Source organism: Lytechinus variegatus, chromosome 8 (assembly GCF_018143015.1).
Source record: "Lytechinus variegatus isolate NC3 chromosome 8, Lvar_3.0, whole genome shotgun sequence".
NCBI classification, from domain to species: domain Eukaryota; kingdom Metazoa; phylum Echinodermata; class Echinoidea; order Temnopleuroida; family Toxopneustidae; genus Lytechinus; species Lytechinus variegatus.
Genome location: NC_054747.1, coordinates 26,072,567 through 26,080,509, shown reverse-complemented (window position 1 = coordinate 26,080,509; position 7,943 = coordinate 26,072,567). Strand labels below are relative to the sequence as shown.

General features: G+C 36.9%; 1 protein-coding gene across 2 annotated transcripts in view; it reads left to right on the top strand.

The window, feature by feature from the left end:
• Positions 1–804: 804 nt before the first annotated feature.
• LOC121420250 (ubiquitin conjugation factor E4 A-like) overlaps positions 805–7,943 on the top strand; it is a 28,179-nt gene continuing 21,040 nt past the window's right edge. For both annotated transcript variants that reach the window (XM_041614819.1, XM_041614820.1), the window contains exon 1: positions 805–894. The gene's annotated coding sequence lies outside the window, so the exon portion shown is untranslated. The remainder of the gene's footprint in view (positions 895–7,943) is intronic.

The window sequence follows — 7,943 nt, the reverse complement described above, 5'->3', positions numbered from 1 at the left end:
TCTACTACAAATACTTAATTAAGCCTATCAAAGCAACCCCCCGGTGGGGTCACTCAATATGACTTGGGGACCGCATGACCGTTACCAAAATCGCGGGAAAAGGGGTCAATTTAACGGAACGTCCGCGGACAGAACACTCCTCGAAGTAGTGAAAATAGGGGTGCTCACCGTCCTCGGTCTGATGGAAATAGGGGTCAGGAAAGAGGGGAGAACAATTACGGGAAGTAAAATCCTTCGCCGAGTCACCAGCCGCAGAGGGCGCGCGCATCTTGCTTTGTATCTTTATATGGACAACTCTATACATTTATTTTTACAAAGAATTCTACTTTTCTTATTTTTCAAGAAAAATGAAGTTCTTTTGGATTATTGTATCAGTATGACATGGCTGTTGGTCATCTTTAAGGACTGAGCACTCTGACGCCTGTGTTGCAATTTCCTCTAATGAGGAAAGGGTGTAAATGCCATGTCCTTGAAATACGGTAAATAGGGGTAAATTTGCAAAATGGGCAAAAGTGTCCTTACAATCTTATAATTAGGGGTGTTTCAAGGTACCATTTTACCGCAATTTTGTCCTTGTTTTGCGTGAAAATAGGGGGGTAAATTTCACAAAATGTCCTTGAAATTGACTGCAATAGGGGGTCACTTGCATTTGTGGTAACGGTCATACGTGTCCCCCTCTGCGGGTGAGTGACCCCACCGGGAGCAACCCCCCCGGAAAATTGACGCCCAATCAAGTGAAAAAAAATCCCCCCCCCCACCCCCCCCCCCCCCCCCCCCCCGCCCTCGAAATCGAATTACACTTGACCCGGAAGCGCTACACATTTATACCGACGTGGAATCACAAGTTGTATTTTGTCATCTCTCCAGATTAGACATTAGGCCTATATAATATTGGTAAAGTAAATTTTTTTAAATCATAGATTCTGAGAGCGTGTGTGTGATCACAGCAAAACCAATGAAGTAAAATCTAGACGACTTTTTAATGCAATATTTTATAGTGCGAGTGCAAAGCAAAAGCGGTGAGCCTTTAGTGAGTGTATCTGATAATGATATCTCGGTCATCGCCTCTTGTCCCCGCCGCTCCGCCTCCGGCTCGCACGGCCCGGCTGACTCGGTGTCGCCTCTACAGTTCGGGTCTACTAATGAGTAGGCCCTAAACTATTGGTAGGCCCTAGGTTGTTAAGAGTGCAAGTTCCAAACATAGGCCAATGATATAAATTAGACTCTAATGTTCGCTTGATTTATTTTTAGGCGTAAAAATACTCCAGCAAAAAAAGAATGGCCTTATGGCTTATCGTGAAATAAGTCGCCTCTCTTAGGGCTTAGGCCTAGTCTTACTAGTCTTAGAGTTAAACTGATCTTGTGTGTGCTCAATCGACAATGTTGACTAATAATGATGGTACAACGCCTACTTAGCTTGTTGTACGCGATCAAATGGGAGGCTGAATGTCACACATTCGTACTGTTGCACACAAGACGTTCCATCCAAAATGTAGGCCTACCGTCCAAAATGTACCATTGCACGGCTTTAGGAGGTGAGGTCACAATGCGATAGGTATGTTGGAAAAGTGCCCTCTAGGTGCATTCTGAATGAGGCATTGAGTGTTGGGCGTTGTGGCGTGCGCCTGTAATCCAAGCTGTGGGAAAGTTACAAATTGATGCAGAGGGTCGAGGTTCGAGCCCTGGTCACGTCTTTCGGATGGTGACGTTAAAGGTCGGTTCCAGACGTAAATAATCATATCTGATTGATACTTTTTTTTTGTTTTGAATAATGTTTTTATTCTGATTTCATGAACATAACATTTCAATTTAACATTTCAAATCATATATATTACTTTACACTTCATATTTTCACTTTTTTCCACTAACTTAACAAAATCATGAGTCATATATATCTTTAAAAAAAATCAACAATGAAATCAGTTATTATAAAAATGCTTAAAGACCAAACTTCCCCCTCCCCCACCACAAAACACACCCAAAACACACACACACACACACACCCAACACAACACTGCCCAGAAGATCTGCTCACACTCATTATAAATAAATCATGTTTAAGAGTACAAAACAATTCGATGAAAAATTTTGAATATAACAAGCTCACGGGAGAAGCATTACATATATTGAAAGTAAATAAAGACTTACAACTTAACCTTGTCACAATTTTACTGTTTCCCATTTTTGCAAGTGCCGCCCTAATTTCCCCATTTTAATAGCTATTTTCTTTTCTTGATCCTTATATTCTAAAATAAGTTTATGTATATCGTCAATGGTTGGTAAAACCCCCTCCTTTCTAAATATAAATACCGTAAGTAACGGTGTATTAACCGCACCCCCAACTTTGGACTAAAAAAAAAAAAAAAAAAAAAAAAAAATCTTACATTTACATGCATATTTGAGGTACGAAGAAACAAAATCTAAGATTTTAAGATTTCAAAGTATCCAAAGAGATTACCGGTATGCGGAAATCTGCTGTTCTTTATCAATTCATCTACAAATGTTAGAAAGAAAGAACAATCCCGACAATATTGGCAACTTACACACTCACTCACCTCACAGTCACAGTGTACACGCACACACACAGCACTGCTATTACATTGCAAACTACGATACAGTACCAGTCATGCCAGTACATCAAATTATGATGTGTCTTTCCCAGCGTAGGAGGAAGAAACATTCACATTTCTTGCATCACAACCTCACTACCATTTTCAGAAATTTAATGTCTAAGCATGAATTTTGGATATGGGAATACAGGGGCTATTCCACGGTTACTCACGTTACATTTGGAGACACCTTGACTCATACTTGGACCTGTAACTCCAATATTATTGATAGGAACTAAACATCTTCTTATCACAACAAAGTACACAGTCTGACTATCCTTTGTATAAAAAACAAAACTTGGGAAATTTTATTATGCTCCTGGCAAATCTTTGGAATGTGTCGGTTACTCACGTTACATGATTTGGACATGCATTAAATGAAAAGTCGACATAAGTGAAAAGTCTCCTCATGCAAGGCTTTTATGAAAGTTGATTATATCCATTTCAAAGAAGTATATTAGGGAGACAAACTTTGTATATAATTAAAAAAATAAAGAACACATGGTTTTTACTTGGGGTGCAGATAATGTGGTTACTCACGTTACGGTTACTCACGTTACATTTTGTCCATGTATGGTTAACAACACACATGTCATTAAAAATTCAATAATGTGTGTAAAATTCATTGCTAGGAACATCAAAAAGAGATTTTATACCAAAAATTTGAACAATTGGAGCTTTATTAGGGTGTAGGAGGGAAAGTATGATTTTGCTTACTAATTATGCATAAATTAGCATAATCGCTTAGTACCAATTTGCATGAAATAAATTACTGTATAGTATTGTAGATTATGTCCAAGACAACCTGCACGCAAATTTTCGGCGTGATCGTGCGGCCAATGGCCGAGATCTCAAGAAGGGCCTGGGAGGCCCCCACCCCCCCCCCCCCCCGGGCCATATCAACTCCCAAAATACCCCGGTCTAGATAGGGTTACAGGTATAAAGGGCATCCAATGTGTTCTTCGAACACTCGGAAGTTTGGTTAATCAAAACCAAGCTTTACTAATGCACTCTCGCATTGTGAATACTTCTACTAATATTCATTTTTTTGTGTGATTGTATGACTACTGATATTTTGATGAACAAAGAGTCACATCAAAGAGGTGTACCCTCATTTTGCTTTTAATTAATAAAAAATAACTTCACAACTCACCATGAGACTTAAAACTTGACATCCCACAGAAAATGTTACCTAACTGAATAATTTTTACTGGTTACTCACATTACATGATGGTTACTCACGTTACAAAGTTACTCACGTTACAGTTTTTCTTCATCATTTTTATAAAAAAATTGTACTTTTTAATGATTTTGATAGTCATCACTGTGTCAAAGATTGTTTGAAGGAAGAGAATTTAAAATCCCACCAATTAACTGTGAAGAATTTTTCTCTCAGAAAACAAAGTCAGTTTTTTCGGTTACTCACGTTACAACACCTCAACAGGTTGCAATATTCAGTTTTGAATGAGTACTACAAATTTACTTGAAAATCTGTTGTGTATTTTAAGTAATTTGACCCTTCTTAACTTCAGAAATATATAAAGTGGTATGTTGTTGCAATAACAAAATGGTAATAAGGCATATTCCATTTTTCACTATTTTTCTTGTATTTTGGTACAAAATGGAAGACACAACTTTTGACCATTTTTTTCCGAAGTATACATATGAAAATAAACTTTTTATTTCTTGTTCCTGAAACTATCATGTATGAAGGACTTAAAGTATTAAAAAATTCAAGAAAATATTGAATTTGAATTTTTAAGCTCATGTCCACCAACCTGTGGAATTGCCCACAGGAAGGTTCAAGAAACAAAGAAATTGACATTTTTTCCAGTTGTTTTTTACGGCTTCATGCTGTCTCCCTCGTGCGTGGTTTACATGGTATCTTATGAAAAGCAAACAGGAAGGAAAAAAAAAAGCTGGCGCGAAACGGGACTTTGAATAGCGCCAGCTTAAGTCGCACTATAACCACATTACAACGCAATCTCTAAGCTCACTCAACTCTCGCTCATCGGTGACAAAATATTACCGAGTATGCTTGGCGTCTCTTTTAAATTAGCCAGGGAACTTCACTACTTTGAATCGAGAATAAAGTCAAAATTAGTGTCATGAAGGTGGGTGCGTTTGTTATGGACAACATTTAATTAAGATCGTAATAATCGCTTCCCATTACCCGCGGCTCATACCCCTCTAAACGACATTGCCTGGGCGGCTACGCCCGGCCACTCGATGTGTTGTGAACTGGCAGACATCGTACATGTACGGGAAGGGTTACGGCGGGCCGGCTCAGACCCGTCACCGTGTATAAACCACACCCCCGACTTTTGCTTCTATCCCGCCGAGAAAAAGGTGCGGTTAATACACCGTTACTTACGGTAATATATATTTTACCATAAAGATAATAGTATTACAACTTTTTATTCTATTTGTATTGCCTGACAAACCAACAAATATATCCCGCCAATTCAAGTCCTTTATTTCATCTAATTCAAATCGCTGTATCAAAGTTTCCCATATCAGTTTGACCTTTAAGCAAGACAAAAATATATGTGAATATGTTTCCGTTTCCAGTTTACAGTACGAACAGAGATTATCTTCAACAAATCCAAATCTAAACAAATTAACTTTAGTGTAAATTGCCCCATGCAGAAGCTTAAATTGAAATTCCCTCTGTCTTCCAATTAATAATGTTATTCTTGGTCTAAAAAAACATTCACTAATTTCTTTCTCTGTATAATTATAATTATTTTGTCCATCTCTTATCTGTAAATCATATGACTTTTGCAATTCTTTAATAAAATATTCATATATTTTTCTTGATAATACCTCCTTAAAGCTAATTTCCCTCCCCAACAGAAGCAAGTTTATATTATAATTAATTAAGTCTATGTCACAAAATTGTATCGAACCTAAATCATTTCTCCAATCACTTGGAATTGCATGATATATTTCACCTATTATAAACAAAAGATCACTTCCCATACCAAGGTTCAAAAAATATGCGACTGGTTTAACATGTCCATTGTCAATGATATGTTCAACCTTAATTAACCCTCGTTCTAATAAATCTTTATCAAATATCATTTTATTTTTTATACAAATATTCTTATTATTGAAAATGATTGGATTTTTAGAACCATTGAAATGTCTTAAATTATCAATCTTTTGCCAAGCATCTAGCATTTCCAAATAATAAGATGGAATATTCAACTTACTTTTTATCTTTTTCATTTCATAATCACATAGAAAAATTAACCTTCCTCCAACTGAACTTAGGGAATAATCAAAAAATAACTTCCACCCCAGATTTCTTTCTCCATACAAAAGTCTTTTTACCCACATTATACGCTGCGTTCTAACAAATATTTCAAAATTTATCATTTTAACCCCACCACAATTATAATTCTGATACATAATTTTTCTTTTAATACGATCTTTCCCTCCCCATATAAAATCAAATGATAATTTCTTGATTTCTATATACACCCATGAGGGGACAACAAGGATGGATGAAACATAATTTAACTTTACACGTCTGACAAAACTCAAATACACACACACACAGAGTGTGCTGGCTAGAATTGCAGGGCGACTGAGCTGTGGAGGCATTGCTTTGTATTGTTTTTGTAACGTCCAAGGAAAAGTTATTCCCCATTGCATCATTGTTTTTACGTAGTATGTTTATGGCAGCTATATAGACTTGAAAAAAATTCTCACTTGGTAATCTTGCGACTCTGTGTGCTACTGGAACTTTGGCCTTGCTTTCAACCTCTTGCTATTCACATTTACAGGTATCATCCCACTCTAAAATGTATTCATTCCGATAGAGCAACATTTAAACTATATTGTGGTGAAATTTGAATGAAATCTACTGATGCTAAACTTGTGCTAGCCAGTCTGAGCTCTGTCTCTCTGCCAGAGCTCTGGGGGGCAATTCGCTCTGTAAAGGCCTCAATGATGGTGATTTTCTGCTTCAGACACAGTTTATATTTCGGGTATATTTTTCAAAACTGCCAATGAAGTTTGATGATTTCTTATTGTCATGTATATTTAAGTTATTAATGAGTTCATTCTCACCAAATTTAGACTCCCCCATAGAGAAATACAATTTTCGTGGAGATCTGTGTTTTCAAAGAACTTCAGGAAAAGTAAGGGTACATGTATGTGTGCCTTTATTACATGGCGCGAGCAGAAAATGTTAATATTCAGAAGATAAAACATATATTCTTACAGAGCACTTAAAAAAAACAACCTGTAGATGAAACTAAGTAAAAATTGGATATTAAATTCATTTATATCAAATTCAACTCACATTCTCACCCACACAAACACACCCACATCCAAGATTCTAAGCATGAAAAAAACTTTAAAAATCATACGATATTAAACAACAAGTAATAATTAATTTAATAAGTGAACAGGTATTCCTCAAAATACAAAAACGTAGCATTTGAAAAGAGCTCCTGAAATATTACAAAAAAAATGAAAATGGAGCCCCCGAAAAAAAATGATTATTTTTCCCTGGCTTCAAGTTCCACAGAATAAAGTGCGTTAAAAGGTTACAAAAGGTCAAATTTTCATCTTCTGAAAAATAATGAATAATGAAATCGGTTCCTCATTATGAGCTGGAAAAAATGGGACGGGAAACTCAACATTGAGTTTCATTGGCCCATGCGGTTGCTTTTGACTGCGCTGCATGCACTGGCGCTGGCCTTTTATCATGTTGAACTGTCTCAGACTCAGTCCTGTTCACTATTCACAAGACAAAAATACGCCGGCATTTTTTAAAAGGAAATATCTACGTCTCTTAAAGAATCTGCCATGTAAGAAGCACATGATCTTAACTCAATTTTCACTGTGAATGTTTTTATTATGCATCGTTTATTCTCCCTTTTTTTCGCATGACGGTCTGCGGGTTTGAGAACGAACTCGGCCCGGCCCGCAACCCGCGATCGGAGGCATACCGGCAGGTTAACCCGTACCGCAACGAACGGGTGCGGGTTACAACATTACGCTAAAGATGTTTTTTATGTCCCTGTTTCGGCGGCGTCTGTTATTTTGGGGAGTGTTGGCGGCACTTCTATATGCAAATGCATGCACATTGCTGTTTTCTATTAGTGCACCTTGGTCCCAGTTAAGATCACAACATTGGGCTTAAAAAACAAAGAAATACATAAGAATTGAATAGGCTATTTATATGACCTTAAAACTGCAATAACTTTCTTATTTCTGGAGCTATTGAGATAAATGAGGTGTTAAATTAAAGGTCTTGATGAGCTCTAAATGATGCCATGAAGAAAACACCTTATTTCTGAGATTTATTTTTTTTGCAAC